We start from the raw sequence: 14,992 nt of genomic DNA, 5'->3' as shown, positions 1-14,992 counted from the left end.
GTTTTGTTGGAGGAGGTGTGTCACTGTGTTGGGCTTTGTGATGTCAAGACCCCTATGATTCCCAGTGTGCTCTCCCTGCCTTGTGGTTGTGAATCAAGATGTGAGCTCTCAACTGTTCCTGCCACCGTGCCTATGTCTACTCTGTGTCACTGTCATAGACTCTAACCCTCTGAAACTGTAAAGCCAAATTACACACATTATTTTATAAGCTACCACGGTCACGACGTTTTAGTGCAGCAAAGAAAAATTAACTAAGATAGAGGGCACCCATATTTAGAGTGAGTCTCCCCACCTCAATTAATGTAATTCAAATCATTTCTCCCAGATGGGTCCAGAGGACTGGCTTAGTTCCTTCTAGATCCGATCAAGTTGACGACCAAGGTCAACCATCACATTCAGTTTTTAACTAAGACACACAGCTCAAACGGCATCTCTGGGCTGAGGGTGTGGCTAAGAGGATGAGCTTGTGCTTAACATGAGCAAAGCTTGGGCCTCAACCCTCAGTGCCAAGGTAATAAAGAACCAACAACATTTGCCTCCCTCTGGGCAGCAGGGTGGTGGGGTCTATGGTGTGAGATCTAGGAATACGGGGCCGAGGATATAGCTCAAAGCTAGAACTGTCACCTAGCATATGCAAGACCCTGGGTTCCATCCATACTATTGCAAAAAGATGCAAAGAGAAAAGGGAGGAGAGAGAAAAGAAGGGGGTGGGGTGGGGGAAGAAATGATTGGCTGGGACTGCCCTGTGGGTAGTTGTGATGATAGAATCCGGAAATGTGGACATAAAGGAAGCCTAGCTCCTTCCTAGGAATGCAGGATGTAACTGCCCACCCACCCTAACTGTGTGATTATATGCCATTCGTGGAATTCTCTCCATGGTTTCTCATAGCCCACTACTGATTCTGGCCAAACCCATATCCCTATGTGAATGGACTCCTGGGATATTCAACCCTGGATGCCTTGGCTTTGGTAAGAGTGAATGTGGGAGGTGACAGGATGCCTCGTGTGTTTGGAGGGGATTGGAGCATGTCAAGGAGGATTCAGGAGGATGCAGAAGAGAAAGGTGGAGCAGGACCAGGGTAGACAGGATGCTACTCCCTGCAATTAGCGGGTGCTCAGCTGGGGCCGTGCATGGGCAGCCCAATTGCTTTCTAAGCTCACATAAGAAAAGGAAAGCAAAATGAACCCATCACCGTTTCCCAGAGGTAAAGAGTCCCACGTGGCCCCTTGCATGGTCAGCGTCGGGATCACAGATGGGTACTGCCACAGACAGCGTGGTAAGCATCAGTCCTTCTCTCCAGCTCTCGGGCCTACTGTCTCTATTTGGCCACAGGTTCCTAGCTCCTGGGTCCTCCCCAGTTCCAGAACTCCCAGCTTTCTGGACCATCATAGCATTGGCAGGAGAAAGACGGACACTGTCCCCAGAGCTCAGCAAGAGTGAGGCATCCTGCTCACCTCCCACTTGCTACTCCCAAAGCCAAGGTCTCATAGGTGGAACATCTCAGGAGGCCATTCCTATAGGAGCACGGGTGTGTTCAGAATGGGTTCCAGGTATATAAGCAACCAGAGAGGAGGCCACGGATGTCATACACGGGACTGATCACTGTAGCTAAGAGGTCCGATGCCGATTGTTCCGTCCATGGAAGGAAAGGCAAGGCCAGATGTCAATCAGCCAAGAGTGGGGTTTCCTGAAGCAGTATCAATGCAGGCAGACAAACCCCACCACAAACAAGAGATTCAATTGAGGTAACTGGAGCCCCCCTGGGGCCTTAGACCCACAAGCTACTCCTTTCATCTGAGGCTCTTATAGTGAGCCTTAAAATGAGAGGTCATCCAGTGTTTCGGGAAGTGGTTGTCCATAGTCATTGTTATGGCCATGGCTATCACCCTATATGGTTCCTTACACCCAGGCAGCAGAAAATCTACCCATTTTTACACATGAATAAGGCCAATGGGGTTGGAGGGGCACTAATTATGGCTACCACTGTGCTTCCGGTATCCTCCATGTGTCTGAATATAAGACTCGGGGTCACCATACTTAGTTTGATCTATGGATCCCATATAGTAGGAGCCACTGACTTTATTCTTAAAGAAGAAAAGTGAGGCACGAGAGTTTAGGTCATCCTGCTATGACAGCAGGGGATGGTTTTGACGGCTAAAGTTGATGATGGTAATGACGGCGGTGGCGGTGATGATTGTTGTGTTTATAAAAAGATGGAGGAGGGAGGGAATATGCTTGGTGTAGCTGTAGTCAGGTGTTGGGGAAAGGAGTGCTTCCTCAGGGCCATGCTGAGGTATCCCTTCCCCCTGAGGGACCAGCCACATGATGAGGGCTGTATAGTATAGAGTTCATTCAGGGCATGGGGAGGGGAGTTGAGAGGGTAGTAGAGAAAGAGAAAGGCAGAGAGAGAGAGAGAGAGAGAGAGAGAGAGAGAGACAGAGACAGAGAGAGACAGAGAGACAGAGAGAGAGAGACAGAGAGGAAGAAGGAGGAGGAGGAGAAGGAATAGAGGAGTAGAGGCCGGCCGTGAGCATGTGGAAAGAGAGAGGGGAAGGGAGTGGGGAGAAGGGGAGAGGGGCGAGAGAACAGAGCAGAAGCAGGAAGGCAAGAGAGAGCGGAGGGGCCAAGCAGCCCCTTTTATAGTGAGTCAGGCACACCTGGCTGTTGCCAGGCAACTGTGAGGCGGAGCTTAGACAAAATGCTAACAATGACGGTGATAGTGATGTCATCGGTGGTAACAATACTGATGGTAATGACAGGTGGTGATTATAAGGGCGGCGGGATGATGATGATGATGATGATGATGATGATGATGATGATGGTGATAAGGTTTGTGCTGTCCGTGGCAATGGTGGTGATGGTGATAATAACAGTGACCAGGAGGCTGGTGCCGATGTTACTGTAAGTGCAGTACAGTTTGTAAGTAGAGATGGGTGCGTTTTTATGGTGGCTAAGCCCACCTAAAGAACATAGAAATCAAGCTACATGTCGTGGCCAGCATCCAGCGCCACCTGAATCCCCTCTGAGGCGGCTTCGTTCGTGCTTCATGTACCACCGAAGGTGCAATGGGTGCTAAGGTTGCTCTGAGTTCAGCCAGGAGTTCCTCTGCTCAGGGACATTAGGACTTTGCCTCAGACTGACCGCAAGGGTCAAATGTTCATAAAAGGAGATCTTAGTGAGGCGACCAGATTGCCTTAGAACCTAAACACCAGCTTTGGGGCAAAATCTAACCACTATCCCGGTGCTCTGGACCTGGAGCCCCTAGTGCCAGGGCCAACCCCGGGGTGAACATGGGCTATTGTCATGGAGAAGTCAAATCCATTCTGCCCTTATTAAAAGGGCTTTTTACCAAGACAGGTTTAAATGAGACGCAGCTTTAAACAGATAGGACCAATAACGCAGGAAGGTAAATAAAGAGTCCCCGGGACAATCTTGGGATATTTTTTTCTTTGCTGCTAGCAAAGCCAAGGGTAATTAGCAACACTGTGAGGATGGGAGAAGAGATTGCCTCCGCCGTGCTAATTAGCAGTTACTAATAGTCATAATAAATCCAACCGGAGGCTGAGTGAGTGCTTGCAATGGCGACAAGCTCAGCATTGGGGATCCCCTGATTCTCTGGGCCACAAGCTTGGCCCAGATTCACGTCTTTAATTCCGTTAGGTTAGATGGGGGGAAACAGTCGTTGAACATGGCAGAAGATTGAGGGAGGCTGTCTGCTAGTCCCTAAAATTACCACTATTACTGAATGGCAGTGTCAACAGCTGGCACCACAGGCTTCATTTACATGCCATCAGGGGCCTGTTACTTCCTCCCTCAGGCTAGCAATTTAGGCAACAGTCACCACCACTCTCTCTGGTGCTACTCACCTCTGTGGGGGTGGGGGGAGCAGAGTGTTCACTTGTCAGAAGTTGGTTCTCTAGAGCCTGTTCTGAGTGAGCCCTTCTGCTGGGCAGCAGGCATGGAAAGGGGACCCATGCAAGGAAGGCCATTAGTCTCAGCCCCTAGGGAGCATCAACCAATAGAAAAACGACTTAGGAGGTATTGATGTGGAAGGAAGAATTGCCAACCAATTACTTCATCGGGAGGTGTGTGATGTCCGTCGTCCTTGTCAACTTGACTACATTTGAAATCACCTAGGAGACACACCACTGGCTGTGTCTGTCAGTATTTCCAGAGGCTCAAGTGAGGATAGACCCACCCTGAACGTGGGCAGCACCATCGCATAAGCTGGGGATGGACTGAATAAAAGGGAGAAAGCAGACTGAATGATCACAACCGCTCACCTCTCCTTGCTTCCTGACTATCCAACGTTGTTTCCACAGTCAGAAACAATGCCTCAACCTCCTCACATCATGCTCCCCCTGTCGCGATGGGTGGTACCCCCAAACTGTAAGCCTAAGTGTCCTCTCTCTCTCAAGCCACTTCTTGTTGGATAGTTTGTCACACTGAGGAGAAACTCGACTGGCACCAGCTCTATCTGATTTGGTTTGGTAAATGTCATCTGCAGGGCCGGGGCTGTATCTCCACAGTAGGACCCGTAACAAAGCATGACAAAGTTATAAAAGGAAATAAAATCACCCACCAGGTGTGTTCAAGTGTGAAGGCAGGTATGTTGTCGCCTTTTGTGGCATATAATCTGATTTAAAGCCAGTAGAGAGAGATGGATCTCAGGATTTCTCCCAAAGATGTAAGCTGAAATTAATCACATGTCTACTTATTTAGCTGGCCTTTAGGCAGGCAAATATTTACCTTATCTCTTAGCTTATTGAACTGTGATTATATCAGTTGGCTGAGCCATGATTTCTAAAAAGAAAAAAAAATTTTTTAAATACCATGATTCGGCCTGTCAAAGGACTCAGGAATAACCAACAAACATACCGCCTGTGCCATTCTTTCCCATTGCAGACATTACTAATTAATTCCAGTACAGACATTAGTAATCAACGTCAGCACTCTTGTCCTCTGAGACCCATCTCAGCCTCAGGATCTTTCTCATGGGACTGCTGTAGGGAGCTTCCAGAAGTCCATAGCCACTAAACAGTGTCTAAACCATTTACTCTTCTAGGTGGCAGTCTTGTACCCACTGCTTTCTGTAAGCTCCTCTGCCAGGCCATTATAAACATTGGCAAACCACCTAAGGATTCAAAAAAATAATAATAACAACCTCAGTTGTAGCCACAGGATTCTTCCCTAGCTTGGTTACCAAGAACAGCCTCAGTGGAACACCCTCCCCACTCTCCAGAGGGCACTGTGGCCTAGCACAAAGGTCATGGGGAAGTGAGAAATTCAAGCCAAGGAGAAGCATCAGGTAAGTCAGAAGAGAAGGCTAGCCCCACTGCAAGCTGCCTCTTCTGACTCTGCCATGCAAGGGAGGGGGAACAACCTGCAGGCAGGGGGACCATCAAGCTTCCTAGTGGAAAGGGTGTGTTCTTCAAGGCTGGTTTTCCACTCAGGGTCTCTGTCTTGCCCAGGGCCTGAGCATCCCACACAAGGAACAAGGCTACCTGTTCAGCTTGGAGCTAACAAATGTTCTCTGGATTCCCCAATTCCTTTCCATCTCCTGGTTACACTGTCAGCCATTCCTAAAGCCTTAAGTGTTATATCAGTCAGGTGTGAGTGTGTGTGTGAGCGTGTGTGTGTGTGTCTGTGTCTGTGTCTGTGTGTCTCTGTGTGTGTGTCTCTGTGTGTGTCTGTGTGTGTGTCTGTTTCTGTGTGTCTGTGTGTGTCTGTGTCTGTGTCTGTGTGTGTATGTGTGTCTGTTTCTGCGTGTCTCTGTGTGTGTATGTGTGTGTGTCTCTGTTTATGTGTGTGTCTGTGTGTGTGTCTGTGTGTGTGTCTGTGTATGTCTGTGTGTGTATGTGTGTCTGTGTCTGTTTCTGGGTGTCTGTGTGTGTCTGTGTGTGTATGTGTGTCTGTGTGTGTATGTGTGTATGTGTCTGATTCTGTGTGTGTGTCTGTGTGTGTATGTGTGTCTGTGTGTGTATGTGTGTATGTGTGTGTGTATGTGTGTGTGTGTATGTGTGTATGTATGTGTGAGTGCATGTGTCCATGCGTGCAATTAGAGTGGCTTTCAGGCTGTGGCTCACATACTCTAACAATAGCTATCTCCCAATATAAAAGCCAAGAATGTGATAGTTACTCGTCAGAAGACTAGATGCCTCAGCAGTCCCAATATGGGACTAGCTAGCAGTCCCAGGATTTCTAGAGAGCTGCTGGTCTTCAGTCTACATCGCGTTCCTGAAGAGTCGGTTTTAACACCAGTGTATGAACGCCCCAGCTGCAGGATAGATGAACTTGCCTGTGAGAGTGAGGGCAAGCAGGCAAAAAGCAACAGCTCCCTTCTTCTGTGTCTGCCGCCAGAGGGTGTGGCCCAGATTTAGGGTGGGTTTTGGTTGAGAGCCAAGATTAGCCATCACAAGAGTCATGTGTCTTCTCTGCGTCACAGCGTCCTGAGCTATCCAGTTATGAGAATACCAGTGTCCTGCCTTCCTTCGGGTCAGTGCGCAGAGCCAGATGAGCTCTTTGTGGGGACACCCTGTGTCTCATCTGTGGAGGCGGCTGTGTGACTCCATGGTACAGTGTCGTAGAACAAACTCGTGAACCCCGCCCAGAGCAAGCGGGAGCGGGAGAGACTCGTGGCTTCTGAGCTACCACACCTATGCCAACCTCTTCCTCCCTTTTTCCTTCTTCCTCCCCCCTCCCTTCCTCCTGATGCTGCAGATAAAAACACTAAGCAGGCTTTCTACCACCTAGAGCAGGGTTCTCTGCCTTCCTAAGCTGCGACCCTCTAGCACAGCTCCCCAGGTGGTGGTGACCTCCAACCATAAAATTATTTTCATTGCTATCTCATAACTATTATGAATCATAATGTAAATATCTGTATTTTCCAAGGTGACCCCCCCCACCCAAAGGGGTTGCAACTGACAGGTGATCACCACAGACCTAGATGAAACCCAAGCCTCACAAAGACAGTTTCTCGAAGGACTTTGGGGGTTATTGGTTTGGTTTGCTTCTTCGAAACTGTTCCGTGCAGCCCAAGCTAGCCTCGAACTCCACTGTAACTAAGGTCGCTCCCAAACTTCTGACCTTCCGACCCCACATCCCAAGTGCTAGAGTTACAGGTACACATCCTCGCGCCCAGCCATAATTTCAGTCTTGATCATCATGAGCATGTGGTTTGCCTGGCAGACACCTGATGGAGAGTAGAGGGGACTGTCTAGTCTATTTGTGAGACATTGAGTACAGCATTATTTCATTAATTAATTTCATTAGTTCAATGAGCGCCTTTAAAACATAGGGATCAGGGGATGGAGAAATGGTTTAGTGGTGAAGAACACGTATTTCTCTTCTGTAGAACCTGGGTTCAGTTCCCCAGCGCTAACATCAGGCGTCTTACAACCACCTGGAACTCCAGCTTCAGGGTTCCAGTGCCCTCTTCTGGCCTCCACAGGCATTGCATGCATAAGGTGCATATACAGACATACAGGCACACACAGAGCTGAAATAAAAACAAATATATATATGTACATTAAATGCATTAATCTATATTAATCTATGTCAGGACAGCACCTTATGGGGTTTACCACAGTCACAGCATCCTCTGCCTTGTTCAAAAGGGATACTGTTAGAAGGCGGCAAACATGGTCCCCTGATCTCCCTGCACAGTGGGATAAACACCTAGTTCCTTCACATGCCATCTGTTGACATAAATTCACAGTAGCTGGAGATGTGCAATTCCCCATATTTCAGATCTAAACACTGAGGCTCCAGGGGAGCCACCACAGCACCTCGAAAAGTCTGTGTCTGGGGGTGGATGGAGAAATGGCTCAGTGGGCAAGCATGGACACTTGGGCTTAATCCCTAGCCCCTACATAAATATCTGGCTATGGCCTCACGTGTACCGAATGCCAGCACTGCAGGGGACATTGGATCGTTGGGGTTTGCTGGCTGCCTGTGCAGCTCCCAGTTCACTGAGAGACACTGTCTGAGGTGAATAAGGTAGAGAGTGAAAGAGCAGGCAAGGCACCTGACCTCTTCCTCTGACTTCCATGTACGTCAACATACATCATGTATGCACGCGCGTGCGCACACACACACATACGGCAGGGGAGGAAGAGGGTATACATATGCACACGCACACACATCAGGATATACAGTGTCTGTAACTTCCCAGATGTGCTGGCTCACGTCTGTCATGCCAGTACTTGGACAACAGAAGCAGGAAGATTCCAAGTTTTGAAGCCAGCCGGGCATACAGCAAGGCTGTGTTTCAAAAAAACAAAATAAAGCAGCTCAGGGCTTGCCTTTCTTCCCCTCGTAGACTTGTCTCCTCGCCTCTTCCTTGAGGAGCAGCCGCACTGTCCCTCTCTGTCCGTGACAAGATTCCCTTTCTTGGAGAAAAAAAAATGGCAAAGTAAAATCCTTGCACCCCATTTGTCTTCCGTTCCCTCTGTGAAGCCTGAGGAGTCCAGAACCTGGGAGAATTGATTAACTCTGAGTCGTTAATTACTCTCGTACGGAGAGAAACTGATAAGGCCTCCTCGAGTCTAGGGAGCTGGCTTGCACGAGAGGCCTCCATGAGGTCAGTGTAGAGGGGGTATTAGCGCTTGGGAAAACAATTGATTGGAGATCTAGGTGGGGGTCCCCATCGCAAAGCTGTCCCTGAAATTAACCACTTGAATCTGCCAGGACTGCCAGTGACCAGGCCTGACTTTGCTCCCCATGGTTCATTTCTACTCCAAGATTCGTTGACGCTCAGTCAGGGAGGGAACAGTCCCTGTGTCACATGGGGAGGTAACCCAGATTTTGGCCCTTTTCTAGAGATGCTTTTTGACTACACGTGAGTCCGTTTCGGTGTTCTTTAGTAGCTTTCTTGCCTCAGGAAAAGCACACCTGCTCATTGTGGGTTTAACCTAAATCCCACCATTAACATTTTGGTGGGCATTCCTCTGAGTCTTCTGTGCCTGGCCACACACCGGTACACTATGTGTGTGATATGTCTCCAAACAGTGACCTGTAACCTCCTACCCTGTAAACCACTATCTCGGTTCCTTCTCTGTTGCTGTGATAAAACGATTGGACAGATTCTAACTTAAGGAAAGAAAGGCTGGTCGTGGTTCACAGTTGGAGGATACAGCCCATCATGGCAGGGAAACCATGACAGCAGGAGCCTGGGTCAGCTGGTCAGGAAGCAGAGAGAGATGAGCACAGGTGCTCAACTCACCCTGGCCCTCGAGACAGTGCCTCCCACAGTTACACTGGCTCCTCCCACTCCAGGCAGCCCAATCTGGATAATTGCTCATGGGTGTTCCCAAAAAGCTGGTCTCCCAGGTGACCGTAGAGCCTGTGAAGTGGCAATATCAGCCCTCACACCTCCCTATTGTGGGCTTTACCTTCCTGCGTGACTTTTCTTTTTACTGTGACAAAAATACCCTACAGGAGAAACTGGAAGAAGAAAGGGTTCACTTGGGCTCACAGTTTGTAGGAAGGCACAGTGGCAGGAGCCGGAGGCGGCTGGTCACATGGTATCCACAGTCTGGAGGCAGAGAAGGATGGATGAATGCTGGCCCTCTGCTCCCTTTCTCCTCCCTAGTTTCTCTGGTACCCTAGGCTTTGGAGCAATGCTGCTCACATCTGGGACGAGTCTTCCCACTCCAATTAGCCTAATCGAAACCCTTTCTTAGAGACATGCCCAGAGTCTCCTAGGTGACTCTAGATGGTGTCATGCCAACAGTCGAGATCAACCATCACGCCCTCTTACACAGAACTCACAGTGACACATAGATAGCAATGGCTTGAGGCGCTGCTCCCAGATTTCTCATAGGTCATCTCATTCCTCTGTCCCCATGCCCACTGAAGTAAATTCCTCAGCTCTCTCAATGTTGTTGTAGTGGAGATCATGAGGGCTCAGAGCAGGTAAGATGCTCCCCTAAGGTCATTCTTCCAACTCTGGGACTTGAATTAGGTAGCTTGGGGTTGATCTGTGCCCTTTACTGAAATCTACACCACCAGTTTGTCCTGAATCTAAGGATCACTGGTGAGTCTGGCTCTGGGCAATAAATCCCTACCACACACTGTCCTTACTGTTCCTCGTTCAGCACCATCCTCCACTCTTGTTTCCAGGGCAGACATCACTAGTCAATCACAGCACCTTTTCCTGAGGCTCCGAGATTACTATAGAATCCTTCCCGAGGAACCACTCCAGAGCCCATGGGTGCGATTATGAGATGCCTTCCCTATCTGTCAAAATACAGCCTTCTCTTTTGTGCACGAGGAAGCAGCTTGTGGGATTGACTTGTCTGCTCTGTGGCTGTCCATCTTACTCCCCTAAGACAGGGTCTTTCAATGAACCTGGAGCTAGACTGGCAGCCAGCAAGCCCCAACATCCCATCTTCTTTCCCACCCCACAATTATAGACATGCACGTGACCACGCCCAGCTTCTCACATGAATGCTGGGGTTCAAATTCCGGTCATCCTGTTTATATCAGCAAGCAATTTTATCCATTGAGCCATCCTCCCAGCCCCTAGTTGTGGATTGTTTTAAAGACAGAACAGGGTTCCTGGGAAGTTCTCATGCATAAAAGTTAACATTCATTAAGCAGAGTCTTGTCTCCACGCAGATTCCCACAAGTTACAGAGAAGAAAATGAGACTCAGGCTTGGATTAACATAATTACCACTGTCTGCTTCTCATTGCTCCTTTGCGGGGCATGGTGCAAGAGGACAGGCCCTTCCTGGCCCGGACACTGTCAGTGCCCAGGACTCCACGGGGTCTTTCCTGGAATGGTACTTTAATGATCGCTCAAGTGGTGTTTAGCCTCCAATTAAGAGCACAAAGAAAAGCTGGAGCTAAGCAGGGTGAATGTTCCAGAAAATGCACCCACTTAGAAGAAGCTGGGAGAGTTAGCAGGCACACAAAGCCACCTCTTGACTGAAGCAGATGCCTTGAAGGCTCCAGGGACTCTACCCCCCACTGACTGAGAGGAAGTGACTGGGTCTAGAATTGTGCCTGGGACTCCCCCCTTGAACTTGGGAGGTGTGACTATGAATTGGTCTCTCTGTAGGCACACTCATTCGTGTGCATAGCAAGCTTGTCCCAGACCTCAGGAAGTTCCTGGGGACCCCCAGGGTCTGATGAAAATCTACATGGGCAAATCTTTCTGAGTTGTTTTATTTTATTTATTTTAATTTCTTTGCAAGGTGGGTCTTTTTGTGGCTAAAGCTGGTCTCCCGTGATGTGTCAAGCCAAGGATGACCTCGAACTTCTGGTCTTCCTGCCTCTACTTCTCAAGTGCTAGGATCAGGGGGGTGTGCACAACCTCACCCAGTTTACAGAACGCTGAGGCTCAAACCCAGGGCACTGTCCGAGCTAGGCAAGACTCTAGCCCATGAGCCACATCCCTGGCTCCTCCTCCTCCTGAGCCTAAGTCCTGCTCCTAGTGGGGCCTGTGGGAGTCTCTTCCCTACCCACCTAGCTCCTCCCGACCCCCATCTCCCCTTCGCCCTTATGCCCTCACTACCAGGTCCACTCCTTAAAGGAAAACGCAATGCATCGAGCACAAGCTAAGGAAGGCTAACTTTGACCTCCTGCTGACTTACCTTCAGAAACACCATTTGCCCAACCCTGGGCCTCCTGTGATGGCACCAGGTTCGTTTAGGAGAGAGTTCCTGCTGCTGTCGCAGACCTACCTTACTGCAGCGTCAGGTTTTCCTCCACCTTCTCATTAAAATACCCTGCAGCAGGGACCAAGGAATGAGCCCTGAGTTGCATAGCATACACAAAGCCCTGGGTCCCAGCCTCAGCCCCACACGAAGCAGGCAAGGAGCTCAAGGTCACCCTTGGCTACAGACAGAGGTTGAAGCCAGCCCTCGATGCACAAGACCCTGTGAAAATAAAAGTGAAACTCGTGCAGTCAGCAGAAGGCGGACTATGGGACCAGTGTCTGCTCCCACAGCGATCTGAAACAACTCTGGGGTCACAAATAAAGCCACATCAGTCCAGTTTCTCCCTTACACCTCCCTTCCCCCGTGTACGTACTGTAAATATAGAAAGTGACTCGTGGGCTTTGAATGTCTTCTTAAAGACTGCCGAAAGGACACATCATCTCTTTATCGGAACTGCCTTGGCCTCATTTCTTACGGAGGGGAAGAAAGCCAGAATGGAACCTTTTGTGTCTCTGCCAGCAGAGGGTCAGCCTCGGCCCGCCACTCTGCACACGGTTTTGGTTAAGCATCCCTTTAACTTTTAATTTGGATATTGGGGTTTGAGATATTCTGTCCCAAGTGGGAGAAATAATTGTAAAACTCACTTGAGAATCTCTAAGCCTCTGCCTGCTGGCTGGAGCTCGGGGGGTTAGAAAGTAGAGGTCAGAGCGAGGGCTGTGGCTCATGTGAGGCCTGTCTCTCCCATGCCAACCCTTAGTGTCCACGGGTAGAATTCACAGTGGCATTATTGGGGTATGTTCGCCTCCCCGACAACCCCAACTTGAGTTCGTACCTGCTGCTACTACTGCCTCTCCAGGACCCAGAATCTGACATGGCAGAAGGCAGACAGCTGACTGCCAAACCCTGCAGAAAAAGGCTGGAAGGTAACTGAAAAGAAATCAATTCCAACCCAAGGACTGAGCTGGAGACCCAGCCCTTCCACACGCTGCCTCTGAACCCTTGTGTGAATTTTAGTCACCCTGAGTTTCAAAATCCCCAACAGTGAAATGGTGTTAGTGGTAGGCACCAGATGAGGGGTGTGTGTGTGTGTGTGTCTGTGTGTCTGTGTGTCTGTGTCTCTGTGTCTCTGTGTCTGTATCTGTGTCTCTGTGTGTCTGTCTGCCTCTGTGTGTTTGTGTCTGTGTCCATGTCTTTGTGCTTCTGTGTGTGCGTGTGTTTCTATGTGTGTCTGTGTGTGTATGTCTGTGTGTCTGTGTGTGTGTCTGTTTGTGTATGTGTGTCTCTGTGTGTTTCTGTGTCTGTGTGTCTTTGTGTGTGTATCTGTGTGTCTATGTGTGTATAACTGTGTGTCTGTGTTTGTGTGTGTGTACCTCTCTGTGTCTATGTGTGTGTGTATGACTGTGTGTCTGTGTCTGTATGTGTGTCTCTGTGTGTCTTTATATGTGTATGTTTGTGTGTACGTTTGTCTGTGCATGTGTCTGTGTGTCTGTGTCTGTGTGTATGTCCATGTCTGTGTGTCTGTATGTGTGTCTGTTTCTGTGTGTCTGTGTAAATGTCTGTGTGTGTCTGTTTGTATGTGTCTGTGTATGTGTCTTTGTGTGTCTATGTGTCTTTGTGTTTCTCTGTGTGTATGTCTGTGGGGGGGGGGGGTCTCGGTCTGTGTCTGGATCTGTGTGTCTATGTGTCTGTGTGTCTGTGTGTGCATCTGTGTGTGTGTGTGTGTGTGTGTGTGTGTGTGTGTGTGTGTGTGTAAGTCAGAGGACAACCTCAGGGATTGTTCTTAAGGTGCCATCTTTCTGTCTGTCTTTTTGATATTCTGTCTGCCTTTGGCCTGGAACTGGCCAATTATTTTAGGCTGGCTAGCCATGAGCCTCAGGGGTCTTTATCTCTGTGTCCCCCATGCTGGGTTACAAGTAAGCATACCTTTGGCACATAAGTTTTGGAGCCATCTCCACAGTCCACATTTCCTGAGGTTTTATGGTGAAACACTATGGAGAGTAGATGGTGCTACAATAACCCGGGAGCAGTCATTGCCTGGAAGATGGTGTGGTGGGCAAACTGTGGCGAGCCTGCCTACTTAGCTCAAAGGGGACGTCCTGAGCCCCACACCATTCTGACATCACACGGAAGCAACAAGATGAGCTTGGTGAGCTTGGCCTGCGTCTTCTCTGAGAAGCACCCACAACTGCCTGGAGGTTAATTTTTAAAACAGGGAGGTGGGGTGAAGGAAGAAGGTACAAGACCTCGTGTGTGCCATGTTACCCAGCATTCATAGCAGGTTGAACTCCTGACCCAGGACTCCCTTAGGTGGAATGTTATGTGTATACTGTGGCTATGGCTGCCTACGAGTGAGTGCCTGGACTCCAATGCCCCTTCACCACAGATTCAGTCATATGACTTCCCTGGCCAATAGGGTGCTAGCTAGCAGGGTGTGATAAGCTGAGCCTACACTCTTTCCTGTTGCCCTGGGATCACCCTGTCTTCTCTGCGTCCGCCCCACCCCAGCTCTTGGGTCACAGGTGCATACCTCCACACCCAGTGTTTGTGTGAGTGCTGATGACCTAGCTGAGCCCTTCATGTTTGTGCAGCAAATAACTATAGCCACTGAGCCATCCTCCCATCCCCCCTCCACTGAGCCATCCTCCCATCCCCCTTCCACTGAGCCATCCTCCCATCCCCCTTCACAAAGCTTAAACATAAAGCTATGGGGACACTGGATAGCCGGATAGCTGGGTTGCATCAAACCCTGACATTTCTTATTTCGATAATTGAAGCAGCCGAGCTGAAGCATGTTGTCGCACGCACGTCCCGCCGTGGCTTTGGTAGTGCCGTGGCTCTGCAAAAAGCGAGGGGGGAAAAATCAATTCCCACTGTACACGGAGTTTGATTTATTACTGCTGAAAGAAGAAATTCTTTATCTCCTACCCAGTCTTGGAAAGGACTAGCTCACACTCAGCCGCGAGAGTCTTGAGGAGGGAAGCCGTGTTTGTCCAAACTTTGGCATTTTGAGAACGTCCACAACTATTCAGAGGACGCTTGCATGCTCCCAGTTTTTACGGCCCTCGTTTGTTTTTGATTAAGCAATTATAGGCACTAAAAGACAATCTGTGGAGTGCAGCCAGCCTTCCTGCAGGACTGTTGCACACCAAGGAGCAGCAGAGGGCTTTGGTTTTCATGACCAAAGGAGGGAGAGGGGAGTGGTTGGCTAGGGTAAGAGACTAGGAGGGGATCCGAATGGGGGAAAGGATCCGAATGGGGGAGGGGACCCGAATGGGGGAGGGGATTCAAATGGGCCTAGGGCGGAAGTCCTGGCTACCACTGGACACA

At 49.4% G+C, this 14,992-nt stretch overlaps 1 protein-coding gene and 1 long non-coding RNA gene across 4 annotated transcripts in view; one reads left to right on the top strand and one right to left on the bottom strand.

Annotated features, from left to right (window-relative positions):
- Kazn (kazrin, periplakin interacting protein) overlaps nucleotides 1-14,992 on the top strand; it is a 988,882-nt gene that overhangs the window by 716,086 nt on the left and 257,804 nt on the right.
- On the bottom strand, nucleotides 7,255-11,884 carry LOC134487030 (uncharacterized). The gene is made up of 2 exons (XR_015621307.1): nucleotides 11,690-11,884; nucleotides 7,255-7,499 (listed from the first exon to the last, which is right to left on the bottom strand). It is a non-coding gene; the product is annotated as an uncharacterized LOC134487030 (long non-coding RNA).

Source organism: Rattus norvegicus, chromosome 5, assembly GCF_021556685.1.
Source record: "Rattus norvegicus strain SHRSP/BbbUtx chromosome 5, alternate assembly SHRSP_T2T, whole genome shotgun sequence".
Lineage (NCBI taxonomy): Eukaryota > Metazoa > Chordata > Mammalia > Rodentia > Muridae > Rattus > Rattus norvegicus.
The sequence above is the reverse complement of the archived record's forward strand: the minus strand, read 5'-3'. Positions and strand labels throughout refer to the sequence as shown.